The 19,297-nt window shown below is 38.8% G+C and overlaps 1 protein-coding gene and 1 long non-coding RNA gene across 2 annotated transcripts in view; one reads left to right on the top strand and one right to left on the bottom strand.

Annotated features, from left to right (window-relative positions):
• Positions 1–19,297, bottom strand: part of LOC119693006 (TWiK family of potassium channels protein 18) — a 132,877-nt gene that overhangs the window by 73,599 nt on the left and 39,981 nt on the right. The window lies entirely within an intron of this gene.
• Positions 8,523–12,555, top strand: LOC125488883. The gene is made up of 2 exons (XR_007266551.1): positions 8,523–9,229; positions 12,150–12,555. It is a non-coding gene; the product is annotated as an uncharacterized LOC125488883 (long non-coding RNA).

Genomic DNA, 19,297 nt, shown 5'->3' with positions numbered 1-19,297 from the left:
ACACATTCGCTCATTTTCACTCAGTTCAGTAGTCGCTGGACTGACTACCCTTAGACAGGTAGCCGGTAGTGGCTTCAGGAAGACCGAAGACAGTGTTTTTCGCCTCATTAATTTATGTTTAGCTAACTAGCATAGATATAACTCTTTAAAAAATACAAACAGGGGATACAAAACGTATGGTACGAATTAGCGGCCTTATTACTTAAAGTAAAATGAATCCCTGACCCTCTGTTTTACAATGAGTAAAGGTTATATTGTATTTATGTGGTAGGTATATAAAATCATGCTGATACTGTTTGAATTGCAAGAGCATGATTTTTATCACACAGAATACTTAATCAATAAAGTTTTTAACTTATACTTAAACATGTCCGGTTTTACAATATTTATCTTAAATGAAGACTTTTTCGGACTTTGTCGTTTAGGAGTTGCTGGTTTTACGAACACCATGTATCTCTGCTTCGACTCCCGATTACTTCGGTCTACGGGCTACCGTTTTGGTCGACAATTTTACCGAAAACGCCATTTGGTAAATGTAAAGAACATGTGATTTCGATGAAAACGCATCCTGTGATTGCAGTTTCGCAGTACTGTGCTTTGTTCTGTAAAAAGATTGATGCTAAGTATTATACATTATCGGAAAAATGTAATGTTTTCAAATGTTTAACTCATATACATGTTCCTATTGCAATGGTTACTGTTTCAATTTTGGTAGTACTAATTTATTCACATTGGAAGAAGGAAGTTATTATTATACTACTAGTTAGTAATTAATCTTACTTATATTATAAATGCGAAGATTGTACTGTTACAGAGCTAGAGAATAAAAGAAAAAAAGCATATATTTTTTTCAAAATAATATATCTTTCATAAGACACACATGTATGTTTCTAAAATTTTTGTGTATTAAAGCTCTGTTTACTGCTATGATATAAAATAAAGGGTACGTATGATACAAAATTCTAATTGGACACAGAATATTTTATTTCCTCCGTAAAATGTGAACACCCGTTTACCCACCAGCTTATCCGGACCTATGTACCTAAGCCTGAATTCCATATGTATCGTGGGGCCGAGCGGTCATCTTAATCTTTTCATTAGAATAGCCCACATGCCGGTCGTAAAGGGTCATTCGACAAGGAAAATCCGGAGCGATCTCATATGTTACTTACCTACTATTGTAATTACTTTCAAGGTTTAAAGGATTTGGGTATGTTGCATTGTTTTACACAAGGGTAGAGGTTCTGAGATTTAGTAAATACTTATCTATAGAAGCCATAAATTGTGTACGGCACGTCACGTTTTATTATAAAAATAATATTGAACTCAAAACAACACGAGTAGTATGCACTAAGTCTATTGTTGCAGTTTATTTTGCTAAATATGGAAATACTCTCAGCATTTTGCCCTCGCTACGTATTATTTATAGTTCCAACAAGTTATAATGTTGAACAAAAAGCAGTTTAATTTAAGTTGGTTACAGTAAATTACTAGGTGCCCGTTGACGCGACAATTTTCCTGAACAACCAAGTTTGTTTAAAACTGTGGATGTCCAAACTTTCTCTGTTTAAGGATGCTTTTCCACCAGAGACATGCTATGCTGCAATATTGTGATATGTGGACCAATTAATATGATTGGTGGACATCAAACGTATCCATATCAACGTAGCTTAGCATATTTCTGGTGAAAAGGCACTCATGGGGATCGGATTGTGCCACAAAACGTACTATGGATATACAATACACTCCGTGTAAACGAAACACGCATGATTGTTGATAAGAAGTGTAAAGTAAAATAAAGTAACGACAGCTGTAAAGTAACTTTATTAGTAAAGTTGTCGATAGGTATTTGCATGATATCCCATATCGAATAACCTATCGACAACGACAACTATTATCGAAATAATTATTCGTGGTACGTCTATTGACGATAGCAAAGTAGACCGAGCGGCTACTAGCTAGAACAGCCGGTTTACTGCTCGCCAACTCGTTCTAATAATTCTAGCTCGACTCTCTACTCGCTCATCGTTGGTGGTGGTAAAGCAACTTAACTTCAAACTCCAACAATATCATTTCCAGGTCAGCAATTGAAAACAATAGATTTAGAAATGTTTCGAGTTTATTCCGTAATTGTACAAATAAATATTTATTTACGTAATCAGTTGATATTATACCCTAACAACTTAGCAAGAAACTTTAGTGATGATGCTTGTGGGATACAAAAGATTTTAAGAGGCTTTGCTGTGCTCGTTATTGTTTATTTATTTAATACTGTTTAATATGTCTATGTTGAAAAGAGTAATTTAAAAGGATACTAAATATTTGGAAGATTTCATATTATCTAAATGGAAGTGGCAATTAGTTATTAAGGTCAGCATCAATGGTATTATCACAACTGACAGTCAAACCCTAGTATTTCTTACAAATATTACTATGTACTTACTTGTTCAGAACGGCCCTCCGAGTAACTTTTTAGCTTACTACTAATATCACTATTTCAACTAACTTTAAAGAAGTAAAACTACATACACCTAAACAAGTACACAAGACAAGACACAAGGTCAGAAGTTGCTGTGAGGGCGCAAGGTCGGATCTTCACATATTTTGGAGAGCCCTTACAGCGTACCTGTGCGACTGCATGAGCCCTGAGGGTTACTCTACAGGATGCTGCAAAAAGGGTATACTAAGCCGAAACCTACGTGTGCAGATATCTAAGCCCGAAAATTAAATAAAAATTACAAAATTCACGAAAAAAATGTAATTTGACGAATTTGAGAATTTTGTCATTCTGAATTCATCTTTGGGCTTTATAACATGCTGCATACGTAAGTTTCGGCTTAGTATACCGGTTTGCAACACCTGTATACTGAAAAAAAACGCGGGAGCGGTCGTGCAATCGGCACGTTTATTACTACGAGATAGAGTTGTGGCTCGCGCAGCAGTTACATATCTAATTAAGTAATTTTTCGTCATATAGAGTGACCCCCTGGCTCCGACTTCACGACTACGGATCACAGGGTCACGGCCAAGCTAATAAAAGCACTGTTGCACTGTGTTAGAGGTTTAATTGGTGTCTAGCCGCTTCTTGAAAATAAGCTGAAGTGACAGTACTTATACAAGCTTATTTTTTAACCCCCAGCAAAAATATGTTTGTTATAAGTTTAACGTTTCTATGTTTTGTGTATCTGTCTATGGTAAGGTAGCGCCAACGGCTGAACCGATTTTCGACTCGTTTTCTTTTTGAGTAATGGTAATGTTACCCCGAGTGTTCTTAGCCATATTTTATCAAAATTAGCATAGCCGTTTAAAAGTTTTGCCATTTTTAGTGTTGAATCTGGGCGGGGTTATTAACAAATGACTACAACAGCCATAGTCTAGCTTCTGAGAATGTGTTAAAAATACGTGAACAACAGTTTTTATCTGGCTGTTACCGAAAGCAGCCCAAGCCGTCACCACAAAAAGGAGGTTGAATTTAAAAGTAAAAAAGTGCATTTGCATGCCTTGAATGAGGTCGCACGTTCCACGTGCACTATGGAGAATATTATTATCACCAACCGTTATGGTATAAAAGCTGGTGTTTATTAAATTGTATGCATAAACACACAGCGCCTTACAGTCAGAATATTTACTCCTCCGGTGGTCAGTAAAATAAAAACAACATAAACTGTGATGATTACGGCTTACGTATAATATTCAGACTAAAGTTCAATTCTAACCCCCTTATTCATAGAGAAGTTACAAAACGTTTTAACTAATAAACTGTTTTGTCCCTCTCTGTCAAAGAACAAATTGTTCTTTGTTGGAGAGGGACAAAACAGTTTATTGTATTGTATTGTAACTTTTCTATGAATAAGGGGGTAAGTTTATAGCTGTCACAAAAAGATAATCATAAAAAAGACAAAAGAAAAATCTGCTTCTCCAAAAATTACAAAAAGCTACTCCTACCTATAGTTCCTTTGCTAGAAGGTTCTGGCTATTTCAGCGTTGGTATTCGAATTGTTTTACATTTCACGCGCCGCGCCCGGCGTACCCTTTCAATGATCGATTCGAACTTTCGATGTTCCGCGAATACCGTTGAATACAATGTTGTTAGTTACAAACTAGGTACACATACCAAATACAATGAACCTAAATAGATTATTTTCCTTCAACATTGGGCTTTTTAGAATTCTTTCCCATTAAATTGGGTTTAAAGCTGGGTTTAGTTAAAGCAATAACATTTCTGAAGTCAAATATGCTCTAGATACAAACGTAGGAAGTTATTTTGAAAGGATAACAAATTACATACCAACTTTACTTAGAAAATTTTCTTAAAAATGCACAAAAAAGAATTTGGTCGTACGTTTATTGTATTATGGTGATATCACTGCCATACACCACAACATACATCATATTTTTTCCTACGGATTCCGAGGTGAAGTATTATATAATTGTACAGAACTTTAAAAATGAAGTAAAGTAAAGTAAATGCCACAAAAGAAAGCAAGCAGCACTTGTTCAGTATTGTAGCGGGCGCTGCGCTCCCATTTACAAATTGTTAACGTTTTTCCTTCATTATTCTGAGAGAGCTGTAAGGTGCCGAGATTGTGAACTGGTTAACAACAAGAACATAATAGGATTGCCTTTTTTATCAACAATTTTATGTAGGGGTTTATACGTTTGGCTTGTTTGTGGCTATAAAGGTCTAAACATGTCCTTCCAGATGTAATCCTCATAAAAATTCAGTCAGGGACGTACTAATGTTATTAAGTTTTTAATTACGTGCACTGTGAGATATCAAATGAAATAACAAAGCCATCGAGTCAGTCTCACCGTTTAAAGCACACAAAATCTGAATTAATTAACGGCAGGCAACTCAATTATTTCTCTCGCATCACGCGAGTGTTCGGGTTAATTAGTTTCGTAAGAGATTAATCACAAACCAATTTTGAAACAGAATACCTACCATTTATCATTATAATGTGCAGTGGTGAGTTGTGCAAATATAATTTGATACGAGTGGAGTGAATGAATACCTAGAGGTATGTGCCAATAGCCAATTCACAATCTGAATTTCTAAATAATAGTCAATACAATTATAATGACTGCAAACATAACAGCAACACTCTTCAGCTTAGCTGAAATAAAAAATCCACTTAATCTTACAGTACTATTTTTTTCTGTTTATTGTTACAGTCAATATTGTATTTCAATATCCCATTTTAATATCACGTCTTTTAACTTCTAAAACTTTTACGAAAAAAACCTAATCCTAACTAATATTATAAATGTGAAAGTAACTGTGTATGTCTGTCTTTCTATCTGTTACTCTTTCACGCTAAAACTACTGAATGGATTTGAATCAAATTTGACCCTGAGAAAGAACATAGGCTACTTTTTATCCCGGAATTCCCACGAGAAAACTTTTTAAGGCGAAGTGAAGCTAGTAATTAATACATATGTATACAGAATTATCTCTTTCACTCGCCAAATTTTAACCCGCAGTAAATTCTCTGAAGCATGCGTCGTACGTCGCGGTCTGGGGAACCCTCGCGAATTCTTTGCTCAATCTTCTAGCGCCTAATTAGCGGTCGAGCTCGCAATCTTGTTCCATTTATCTCCATTTCTGTCTTTACTAGCGGAGCTGTGTTTAATTTAAGTGAATAAAATTAAGTCTTTGTTTTATTTTTTACGAAGAGCCTTAAGACGACGTTTATAACATATTAAATTAAAGAGTAGTTGTGTTTTTGTATAACTTTGTAAGTCCTAAACTATATTTCCTTGATGACCCATCTTGTTCATATTTTATCGCGACGCAATTATTTAAATACCTATGCCTGTTCTGTTTGCTGATCATACACCTCTCAGCATAAAACATACCTTCAGCTATCACAGTCATGTATCAGATATTCAGAGTTCTTCGATTCTGATGAAAATAGACTGGTTGCTATACCGCGAATCAATTGGGAAATCGTGGAGAGGATGGCGCAACTCTACTCAGACTTTAAGAATTATTGATGGTGGTACATCCTTTATACCGGTGAAGCATAGACCGTTGCTCCTTTACGTCACATAAAATGTATGGATCCGTACTTGGCCAAATTAATGTGTAATGAAGGATCCCTCCGAAAGATTCTATTCCGTTTTTATTTGCTCTTGTCCCATGTTTAGGCTGCCTTAACCCGTGGCTAGATAGATAGATAGATAGAATATTCTTTATTTGTACACAAGAATAGATTATACAAAGCTTAAATACAAATACATAGGTACAAAAAAGGCGGTCTTATCACTAAAAGCGATTTTTTTAAGACAACCTTTGAGAATAGCTAGAATTGAGGGTGTCTGTCTACAGGATGACATTTTATCAGTGAACTTGTCGTTGGCAGGTCAATGGACCCGAAATACTGAGCTATTTCTATTATGTTAGATACATCAAAGCATTTTACACTCTTTACATAATAATATGATCAGAGTGGTGTAAACAAATATAATGTCAATGGGTGTAAACCTTTTTTCACGTCAGTAAGAAAATGTATGTGATAAAAATAGACGTGTCGATAAAGTTGATATTTATGGACATAAAAGCTTGTGCTAAAAATAATTTGCCTCCCCTTCGTCGAAGGATGTGATCGATGTGACTATTTAAGACCCTTTGTTCTCTCGACCGTTGAGTTTATTGTGTCACAAAATAGTTAGTTTAAAAGATTGACATGATTTTAATACACTGTTAGTTTAAATTAAGTACTGTACTTAATAACATTATATTTTTTTAATTATTCTGTATTTTAGAAATGGTTTTAAGGAAAAAGATGAAAAAAATAATTGTGAGTTATGTGAGATACAATTTTTTGTATGCTAGTGTAGTGTATTCTTTATACAGGGTGTTGCAAAATTGCTATACTAAGCCGAAACCAGCATGTGCAGCATGTTATATCTAAGCTCGAAACTGAAATCAGAATTTTAAAATTCGCGAAAAAAAATATTCGATAGATAGAATATATATATATATATATATTCGAACGAATAGATATAACATGCTGCACATGCCGGTTTCGGCTTAGTATACCCTTTTTGCAACACCCTGTAGGTCACTAGGTTTATTCGTTAGGTATCAACTTTGAAATAAATGTCTCTAATTCCAAGCAACTTTAAGTGTAACCCAAACCCAATGAATACATAATACGAAACTACTCAAGATTAACGTTCCTGTTTTCGGATTACTCTACCCTTTTTATAACACCCTGTGTATGTATGAGTGAAAGGTTAGATTATAATATTTTAACCCAAAAAACTACTTTCTTTGACAGTAGCAAACATATTCTTATTGTGTGTTTGATGTATGTATCCTTTGTGCTCCGTTCGGACCTCACATTTATCATCGCATGAATAACTATGACCAGGTTATGCTATTTGAATAGCGACGTACAAAATATGTTATTCAAATCTATGTACATAATATACCTACAATATTCCTATTGTGTGTGTGTTTTGAAATTTTGATTCTCATAATCATAATTTATCTACAATCCGTGGATGTTCATCATCGATCCATCACGTCCCCTCTGCTGGGGCATGGGTCTCCTTCCAATGAAGGAAGGGTTTAGGCCTAGTCCACCACACTGGCCTAGTGCGGGTTGGTGGACCCCAACACAAGCAAGCTTGTGCTGAAAGAGTTGTCGGGTACGTAGGCGACTCGACTGTCAGATGTTGTTCAAGCTGCTGGGTGTTCACTGTTGGACAATTTGGATATGATCAGCTCCATAGCTGAAGACAGCTAACCCAATGATCTCTCCTATATACCGCCTTATTTTTAATCGAGAATTTGAAACTAAAACTAAACTAAACTTTTGAGAAACATAAAAAAACGAATATTGGTTCAGCTGTTTCAAAACTACGCTACCACAGACACGTTAGACTTATAGCATCCCTCTTTTTCTGTGGGGGGTTAAAAATAACTTGCAAAGTTACTTATAACACAAATAAACTCTTCTTTTAAAGGATTTAATACAAAAAGCAACACAGAAGCTGAATTTCCTGCAACATGGCCCGTGTAGATGGCTCCTTAATCCGTGGACAGTTATGATAAACGAGGGGCGTCCCACAGGATGAGTCAATTGTCCGCTAAACCCACTGAGTCACTGTCGGGATCAAGGCACCGGCTACTGGAGGTTACGACTCTTAGCGAGTAAATGTGTTTTATGTGTGGCATAAAGTATTTTTAACCCTTGACTGAAAAGGCTGAAAAGGGTGTAGGAAGGTTGACGTGTGTATCGAAGTATGGTTAGATTCGTGTGTAACGTGTTTATTTGACACAAAACTACAATTTTGAAAATTGAATTTTGGAAAAAAACCTAAGTAAATACATAATATAAATTAAGGTAAGACCTTCATTTAAAATTTATTTATTTATTTATTTATTTCACAAAATCCACAGCACAAGACAAAATAATAGCTTAGGTATTATATAAGCCATACATAGGCCAATTACGGACTTACATTATACAAACGAATCACAATAATTACATCAGACAGAAAATAAAGTATGTTGGGGCCATAGGCATAGGGTCAAGGAACTTCGTGGGTACACACACAAACAGCTGACAGACAGGTACACAGATGTTTGTAACTCCTTCCCACCTTCCCTATCCTAACGGAAACTGCAGGTAGATGAACACTAGCTGTCATCTGCCACCTCAACGACCGACCCTCGTCCACTTCTACCACCGCCGCGATTAGAGTCGGTCGACGCACCTTACGCTCCCGTCACTCAATCCGCGATAGAAGCACAATCCGCCGCGTACTACAACACACGTAGCTCTACGCCGCGCACCGGTACATCAGCACATCAACCTGGAGAAGAACGGGTGGAAAATCGAAGAGGTCAAACGCATTTGATCAGCCGGACAACCGTTCCTGCCAGGTCAGTTTCTTTCCTTTAAACTTCCCCCTTGCTCCTCCATTTCATGGTCCTTCGTAAACCGGATATTCCCTATTCCAGTCCATCCCGGTTTATTATTTACAAACATTTGTCTAAACTTCAGCACGTAACTGAAGTCTTCTGCCAGCTGTTTTGTGTGTGTCATCGTGACGTCACTTAGTTTTTTTTCCCTTAGTCTATGGTCAATCGGTAAGAATCGGTTAGTCGAGTAGTGTCCATCACTACTCAACTTCAATCAGTATTCCGAGGATAGCACAGAGTAGAAGTTTGACGTCTGACACATTACTTTTTAATTCAACTGGGACTGTTTAGGTTATATTTTATCGTCGTAAATCAAATTAGAAATAATGATGAAATCGGAAAGTAAGTACGTTAAGGGTGCCTCAGCCGACCCTATTAAAATATGTATGGTCCAGCTGGACACTGCGGAGCAGTACTTGAGTGGGGTCTACGAGTTGGCGTGTAGCCTTCAGGCAAAATCGGATGCGCCTGGTCTATCTATGTTCAGGGTTCGTTTCGAGGATCTGGAGCGGATGCGCGACCAATACCAGGACGCTTACTTGAACCTGAAGGGTCTGCCCGTCGACGAGACCGTGCTGCAGCAGGCTGACAAACGCTTCAACAAATTTTATGAAATCTTTTATTCGGTTAAAGTGATAGCTGAGGGATTAGTGTCGACAAATAGCGTCGCGGATGTGGAGCCAGTGAGATCAACTGCTCACTTCAAGTTGCCTGAGATTAGTCTGAGCAGTTTCTCTGGGGTCTACACTGACTGGCCAAATTTTATTGGATTGTTCAACAGTCTGATACACACTAATGGGGACTTGTCCAGTGTGCAAAAGATGCACTACCTTCTGAGTGTTCTGGACAAGGAACCTCTTAGTTTAGTTAGGCATCTGGAGCTGGCCGATGGGAACTATGAGATAGCTTACCAGCTCCTTAAGGAAAGATATGACAACAAGAGACTCATTGCCGACACACACTTGGAGTCCATACTGGCTGTGACACTCGGTCAACAAGGGTTGACTGGCAACCTTCGGAAGCTAGTCAACACCTTAAAGGAGAACACTATGGCTCTGAGTGTGCTTGGTTTTGAGGTCAAGGCATGGAGTTTCTTGTTGCTCCATATCATTTTAAGAAAGCTTCCCTTTGACCTTCGTAGTAGGTTCGAACTCGGTTTAGGGGGTTCGCCTAGCACCATCCCAACATTCCAAGACTTGCTTGGCTTTCTGGAGACAGAGTTGAGAGTCTTGGAGACTGTTGGTGGCTCGGGTTCCAGGGGGTCAAGCAACTCTAACAATGTGAAAACGGGGACTTCACACACTGCAGTGACTCTCACTGCAGTGGCTGTGTCTTGTGCCCTTTGTCGGGGTAACCACACCATTTATAGGTGCGACAGGTTCAATTCCCTGACACCTGTTCAGCGTAGGGAGCTTGTCGCACAACAGGGCTTATGTTGTAACTGCTTGCGTGCACACTCTGTAAGCAGGTGCACGTCCAAGTGCAGGTGTCTAGTGTGTGGTGGACATCATCACACGAAACTACACCTGCCAACATCATCATCATCATCATCTTGTCTGCCATCATCATCTGCAGCACCTAAGGATGGTCGACCCGCAGACTCATCACCCGGCTCCACGGTCTGCCATGGTTCAATTCACAACACCATGTTGTTAGGAACTGCCATGGTGGGGGTGTACGACCACAATGGTCACATACACCAGGCGAGAGCCTTGATAGACAGCGGCTCGCAGGTGTCTGTCATCACTGAGGAACTGGCGCAGCGGTTGCGGCTTCCCCGCACTAGCTCTAGGCTTCTTTACGGCTTGGGAGGTAAGCAGCGCTCCAATGGCAGCGTAGAGTGCAGGATCGCATCCCCTCAGGGTGCATCCCAGCCTGCCTTGGTAGCCACAGCCGTCGTGCTGAAGCACATCACGGGGGATCTCCCTAGTGCGCCTTTGTGTCCGAGCGTGTTAGAGCGGTGCAAAAGCATCACGCTCGCTGATGATAGACTGTCTGTTCCGGGTCCCATTGATTTCCTGATAGGCGTGGACCTCTACAGTCGAATCCTGGATGGGACGTCGTACCAGCTGGGTGAAGGACTACCTACGGCACATAGGTCTATCTTCGGATGGATCTTGATGGGTCAAGCACCAATAGACCGAGATAAGGTGGCGCTTCCCAACAAGTCCATCCAAGTGTCCGTTGGTGATTCCCACCCGCAGCGGTCGCGTCGCAGACCAGCGAGGAGACGCCCCACGCAGCGCATGCATGGCCAACCAGCGCCATATGCGGCCTGCAACTGTATCCACGCCTGCTGATGAACAGATACTACACACCTCATCACGGAAGCCCCACCGTGGTGAGGTCCAAACGGCAACTGGGGGCTAGCGATATGGTTTCAGTGGGACTCTGATCCAGACAGTCATCTATCAGGTCTCACCGTTCGGCACTACTAGGGAGATTTGCCGAATGTTTGTTTTGTACGGCTCCCTGTGGCTACTTAGGCCAGCATCTTTGGTGCATCAATGCATCCTGCGACGGCCTCTGTTCGAGGAACTTTCCAGTATTGAAGTTCTTCGCAGAGGTCTCGTCTTACTCTACGCTTGCCGGAGCTGCTCTCCGCTGCTCTACCTTCCAGTCGTTAGGCCGGTTCCGACTGACACCTGCGCATCTTCGCGGCTCTCACCACCGTCGTGATGGGCTTTGATTGTGTGGGTCGACATTCTCGGTGCTGGATGCCTCTTACTGGGGTACGGGCAGTGCAACATGAGCTCTGCTCTAGGTGCATGTGGTGCGAAGCGCACACGACACAGTAGTGTATTCTTCGAAGGGATCGTGTTGGGTAGAGCCCCTGGGAAGTTTTCTCACTTGGGGAGCCGCGCGTCGTCTCCTGGTCCTGTGGGTCGGGTCGATGCTTGACGTCGGGCTGTCGAGTGATCGAATGGATTTTGGATGGGCTCACCCCTGGGAACTTATCTTTCAGGCAACTGTTGGTCGAATTGGTTTCTGCATCCGGGTCCTGCTGTCGGCGCTTTCCCCGACGCTACACTTGTGGTGTTGGCGGCTTGCTCAGCAGGTCTCCTGTCTCGCATCTCGCCTCCGTCGTTGGAGCGAGCTCTGCACATTAGCTGTAGGTTTCGGGCTGGCTTGTGGATTCCACTCAAGCCACGCCATACATAGTTATTTTTTTTCGAAAATTCATCTTTTTATTTTTTATTTCACGTTAAAGAGCTTAGTGGCTCTTTGGGGGGCGGTTTATGTTGGGGCCATAGGCATAGGGTCAAGGAACTTCGTGGGTACACACACAAACAGCTGACAGACAGGTACACAGATGTTTGTAACTCCTTCCCACCTTCCCTATCCTAACGGAAACTGCAGGTAGATGAACACTAGCTGTCATCTGCCACCTCAACGACCGACCCTCGTCCACTTCTACCACCGCCGCGATTAGAGTCGGTCGACGCACCTTACGCTCCCGTCACTCAATCCGCGATAGAAGCACAATCCGCCGCGTACTACAACACACGTAGCTCTACGCCGCGCACCGGTACATCAGCACATCAACCTGGAGAAGAACGGGTGGAAAATCGAAGAGGTCAAACGCATTTGATCAGCCGGACAACCGTTCCTGCCAGGTCAGTTTCTTTCCTTTAAACTTCCCCCTTGCTCCTCCAAAGTATAAAAAATACATGCAAAATTTAGGTTAGATTACAATACAGTCACACAAAAAATTACAAAAGATTACAAGCAATTAAAAATTACAAGCAACAAAACATAAACAAAAAATTCATTTAAAGTTGACTCATGTATATTAAACACAAAAGTCACCAGCATGTCATTTAAAAAAAAAAATAAGAAAAAAAGACCAAAAATCTAAATTTGGAGGCTAATTCTAAATTTTTAAATTGTAAATCAAAAACTGTCCTTGGCGAAAAACCATTCCCTTATTCTATTTACAAAGCTCATTTGCGTTAAATGAAAAATGTCAAAGTCTGAGAACTGTTTATTATAAGTTTTAGGTAGTCGGCAACTTATGGAGTTACTTGCGTAGTTTGTATGCACTAAAGGTATGTGGAAAAGGGCTTTGCGAGTATGACGTGTGCGGGTGGATGCTGTATTCAGGGATAACATTATGTTTACGAGTTCAGGGCAGTCCACAATGCCATGACATACATTATATAGTAGTTTCATGTCCAAAACTATACGACGATCCTTTAAGGTCATAAATTTTAGGCGAGAACAAGAAGACTCATAATCATCCTGCAGTCCAGATCTATAATTTATATGGTATATAAATCTTTTTTGAATGCGCTCAATCATATCCATATAAATGGTGTATTGTGGGTTCCAGACAGAGCAACAATATTCTAGGACACTTCTAACGTAGGCAAAGTATAAAACATAAACACAGTTAATGTCCTTAAATGGCTTACTGACTCTCAATATGAAACCGAGACTTTTAAATGCCTTATTGACTATGCTTTCAATGTGGTCGTGGAAAGTTAGTTTGGGGTCCAATAACACACCCAGATCTCGCATCACATACACTCTTTTCAGTGGAACATTATTTAGGGAGTAAGAATATGAAACAGGTGTCGTTTTCCTAGTAAAACTAATGTAGGTGCATTTATCGGCATTCACGTTAATTCTGTTCTTATAATAATATACTGATAGACGATTCAGGTCCTCCTGAAGTAGTTCGCAGTCTTCAATTGATGCAACTTTCTTGTAAACCTTTTTATCATCGGCGTATAGAAGAAATTTTGAATTTTTAAAACATTGTCCGATATCATATAAATATGCTACATAAAGAAGTGGTCCCAAAATAGACCCTTGTGGGACGCCTGATGGCACATGAATTACACCTGATCTACAGTTGCCTATTCTAACAGCTTAGTTGCGGTTCTTTATGTATGATTCGGTCCAGCGCAGTAGATTGCCGCAGATTCCCAATGTCTCAATTTTATTTAGTAAGATCGTATGATCGTCTCGATCAAACGCCTTTTCAAAGTCGGTATAAATGACGTCCACTTGTCCTCCCTTGTCCATATCCCTTAGAACCAAAAAAAAAAAAAACATTATTTATAGTATGGTATGATATCTACAGAAAGACTATACACACACGTACAGTCTGTAAAAAGGCTTGCTATTCCGGCTAAGTCTCAAAGGACTATGCGCTGATATTTTATTGAATCCCTTAGTGGCGTAACAAATTTTTATTTACGTATCATACTTAAGTACGTCTTTTTATGTTTGTAACATCATTCAATAATGTTATTGTGCTTATAATTATTTTTTATAAAACTTTCAAGATTCAATGTAGGTATGTATTGCTACGACGTGACGTAGTCACTTTGCTACGGCGCGGCGTAGACGGGCTACGCTTTTCGTAGCAATGGGCAATACAAAAAGCGTAGCACGTTCATACACCATAACATTAGCACATTATTTAAAAAAAAATTATATTTACAAATGTACGCATCACTTATGTTACGTCTTATTTGTTATGGTTTTTTTTTAACTTTAATGATGAACACCACGACTGACCAACAGTTGGTCACTGTGATCAGTAAGTCATTGACGGCTCAGTATGAATTTAAGACATTATACATATACATACAATACACGCTCTCAGCTTATCGTTTAAATGAAGTATGGAGGAAAGTTACGTTAAATTGTACGAAGGATAGTGAGGCTGCGTCTTAGGCAGAAGAATTAATTAACTGTAGCGGGATCCTTTTGTTTTATACCTTGCAAGATTATGTTTTATAATTAATTAGACCTAAACCCAAGCCAAGTTTCATCTTTTAAGCTACAGAATGCATGAACCAATTTGTATTGTGTTAAAAACTTTTATTAACTGTCTCAGTGACGTTAACTTAATGGTTATTATTAGGCGTTTTTAATTAGGAACATTGCCTAATATCAACAAAGTTATTTTATTAAGCCTGACTGTTATAGCAAAATAACTTTTTTACTTAAATCTTTCTGAGTACAAATAACTTTTTGTAATACACCTACTTAATACAAGAAAACGTAACAACACTTGTTCAGAAACATAAACACGAGATGTTGAACAAACACGCACTTTATCATTCCCTGTCTAATATTGTTTGCTGAAAATAAACTTTGAGTCAAACATCTGTTATTTTCAATTTGTTTGTAAAGCTGAGAACGTAAATCAGCTTCATTCAAAAGGTCGCTTCATAAATAAGGTTTATCCACAGGATGATAGAAAAAATATTAAAAAAAACATGCTACATAATATTACGTATTATTTAATAACTTCGAGTGAATACTTTTTCGGAATTTTTTTTTCGATTTAAAAGTTGAATCTGATTTCGTCTGTATGTTTCATATTTAAATCACTGTCAGTATGAATTAAATTGATTTTTATTAGTCTTATACATAGTGTCAGTACATTATATCAGTAGTGGTACTTTGAACAAATTATAAAAAGGTAGAATCTTTATAACGAATTTTGTCACTTTTGTAAGTTACACAGATAATATCTTTTACAAAATTATGTATTTATCTTCGCTTTGCCTTAAAAAGTTTTTTTCCGTAGAAATTCCGGGATAAAAAGTAGCCTATGTTCTTTCTCAGGGTCTAGACCATATGTATACCAAATTTCATTCAAATTCGTTTAGTAGTTTTGGCGTGAAAGAATAACAGACAGACAGACAGACAGACACATTTATAATATTAGTTAGGATTAGGATTATGAAGGTACTTGTCTGACTGTGTCTAGTCGGAATAGAAGTCGGAAGTTCTGGACAATTATATAATTAATGCGATATCTTCCTTTGTCTTTCGATATTGCATGCGAAACAATGGTTAAAACGATCTTGGTATTATAATGGCAGTGATGACGTCAAACACGTATGATGTAGTAAGATATACAATCTCTTTCTCTCTGTAGTTTTTAGGATGAAAATTCTCACGTACTTTTCTTAGAATTTGTTAATGTTATTGATAAGGCACTAGCAGTTATTAATTAACACAGCTAACAATATTTATTTATTTTCATGTAGGTATTATTTTAGGTACATAATTATGCACTTGACTGTGATTCCCGAAGGGATGCCTAGTCAAAGGTGACTCACAAGCGAACCACCCGCTTGTCGCTATACATTTTTTACTCACGTGATGCTGCTTCGTGATTTTTGCTCCCGAAATAGGACCCGTAACGCCTTTTTTATACGAGTACAATGCACGGACACACATCTTTAATCTAGATTTGCAAGATTCCTCACGATGTTTTCCATCTATTCTATTCTATTATTCTATTATCGGTGGGGGTGTAAGTACCTGCACCTGGGTGCATATCCCCAAGGTCTAAACTGCCTTCCTAAGCTTGGACCATTTCCCACCACGCTGGTCCACTGCGGGTTGGTGGGTTCACATATCTAGATGTGCTAAATCTAGATATGCAGGTTTCCTCACGATGTTTTCCTTCACCGTAAGAGCGATGGTATACATTGTACTTAAGTTAAGATAACTCATTGGTACATGTCAGCGCCGGGATTCGAACCCGCATCTCTTGCGTGAGAAGCGGGCGCTTAACCGACTGAGCTACCACCGCTCTGATGTTTTCCATCATAATAACAGGTATTATTGTACCCTCATTTATTAGTACGGCAACAAGTGAAGCCGAGTCACTAGCTCATAATAAAGCCACCTCGGGTGAGCCGCGTTGACAGTTGGTATTCACCCTGTACACGGGTCGAATATCATGTTTACACTAAAAGGGTAAAAGGTTTCTTCCTATATGGTAGTCTTTTATGTTTTTAGAGATGCACACCTCAAAAGTACAAAACTATCCCATATAGGTACTTAGTATAATATTTGGTCGATCCGTATATTGTTTTTTTATAACATGTAATCGTGTTAAAAATAACTCAAACAATTTCAATAAATAATATTATGTTCGAACTAATAAATCCGGCATTATAGTTTGTTATGTTGTCAGCAGGATTCAAAAGTCTTAAAGTTAATCGAAACTAATTTAATCTTTACCAATCGTCGATAAAAAGGAAATTTAAAGCAGTCGATAGATTCTCTGAACAAGACAAGAACTTGTCTAGACATAGTACACCGCTCACGTACACAACACGACTCTAATGGGTTAAGTTGCTCATTCCACGTACCGACAGCAGGTTAAGAATTAACTAGGGCACATATCACCTAGCTGGTGTGGGTGGGTGGTGGTGGTTTCGAAAATTGAGTTTTTAATTCTCACAATTGGCAAGGTCAATAAAAAGGCAAAATACTTAGCATTTCCATATAATGGGCGACTTACACACAAAGATAATGAAAGTACTTACACAGCGTTGTCCAAGGTACATACTCAACATAGTCATGAGTAGTTGTATGTCCTCCATTTTTTTTTTGTTATTCAGGGAAAAAAAAAGCTCTTGCCATAGCTTTCAATTTAAAAGCTATAAAATACATTATGAATTAGATATCTGACTGACAGATGAAATATGACTTACCAACCGTCGTGATTAAAAGAATAACCGGAAATAATAAGGCAGATCTTCACACTCGGAACACGGAATCGCCTTGACCGTGGTCCCGGAAATAGCTAAAGTAGCGACTTGACAGCCGAGTGGCTCTCCGCGAATGTAGGCTGTTTGGAACGTTTCCTTGCTGTTTTAAAAATGTTACGTTTCGAAATTTAAAATCTTCACGAGCATAAATTATGAAGAGCTAATGCTTTGATATTGAAATGATAGTGTGAAAAAAATGCATTACAAATAACAGGCAACGTCGAAAACGTACTGTGTAGTCTATAACAATGTTGCTAGTTATAATTAGTAGTGTACAGGCTCTGTGGGACGTATATTAAATGAAAGTACTTTTGATAAGTCACTCGGGAAAGCTAATTTTGTGCCATCTATTTGAAATATCATAGGTAGATATTGTCGAAGTCAAATGTTTTTATTCATAGTATAATAGTAAATATAATCATTTCTGATGAACGTAAATTTTTACAAACTAGTCTCTGCTTATTATTGCTTCTCCTTTAATTAGTTTTTCAGCTATGATTTAAAGCACTGCATAGTACATCCAAAACTTTTACCCAAGCATTTCTATAGTTCCACTAACATTTCGTAACGATGTATAGAATCATGTTAAGGACAGATAAGACACTATTAAATCGGTTTGAGCTTTGAGATCGGGTTAGATTAGCAGAAGAGATACTCAAGTGAGATAGCAGATCGCAAACGGGAGCCGAGAGGGTCTTGAGTGCGACTGAAGGCTGTTGAAGTCTTCAGCACTGGGGTTTTAATAGCTTATTTAATTTTGTACCTATTAATATTAAACTCAAGGAAAAAGTTTCAGTAACGTACGGAACGGCAATGGCAGGTGGTCCTTTTTTTTGCTCACGAGTGAATATAAACTATTTCTCGTTTATAATACAGTCATAAGTATGCATAGATTCTGATACACTCTGGTTTTACATAGCAGGGTATCTCTTAATTCTCATGGATTTTTTAAGGCGAAACCGAGCTTCTAGGCAGCACGTATTAGTAATATAATCTTGATACGCTGAAAAGTTGTGAAAATAATAAAATCCGTATAGCTACACAACATGGTGAATCCTTTAGGATATTGTATCAAAGAGACTCGCACTGTTTGATACCACCAAGTAAATTAATTATCCGCTCATGTAAAATATATTTCTGAACGGGAAATTTTAAAAATGGACGGAAAATATAGGAATTTCTGTATGTAAAATATAAACTCATGTAGGTACGAGCTGTTATATTCACTAACGACACGACATGGGTACTTATCGGCTCTATCTCGACGTCGTCGTATCATAACATTACCACATTAGATTGCTACAGTGAGTTTTAAAGAAGTAATACCTAATATAAATATATAGCTACGAGAAATTCTATTCTCTGTGGAGGTGTAACTACCTGCACCTGGCTCTATCTAGTGGAACCTTTGTGCATATCCCCAAGGTCTAAACTGCCTTCCTAGGCTTGGACCATTTCCCACCACGCTGGTCCACTGCGTGTTGGTGGGTTCACTTATCTAGATGTGCTAGATCTAGATATGCAGGTTTCCTCACGATGTTTTCCTTCACCGTAATAGCGATGGTATACATTATACGGTGGCCTGCGCCTAAAAGTATACAGGCGGAGTTTTTAAAATAGCGATCTCAAGCTCACATGCTGCTCAAGCACATCCACATAAACACCACTGCTATACACATCACACACAACACGTCCCCGGATTTATAACAGATGTAGCTGGTCCCTTCATCATCAGGGATTTATTTTAAAAACTCCGTCTGTATACTTTTAGGCGCAGGCCACCGCACTTAAGTTAAATGAACTCATTGGTACATGTCAGCGCCGG

This window comes from Plutella xylostella, chromosome 8 (genome assembly GCF_932276165.1).
Source record: "Plutella xylostella chromosome 8, ilPluXylo3.1, whole genome shotgun sequence".
Taxonomy (NCBI): domain Eukaryota; kingdom Metazoa; phylum Arthropoda; class Insecta; order Lepidoptera; family Plutellidae; genus Plutella; species Plutella xylostella.
The sequence above is the reverse complement of the archived record's forward strand: the minus strand, read 5'-3'. Positions and strand labels throughout refer to the sequence as shown.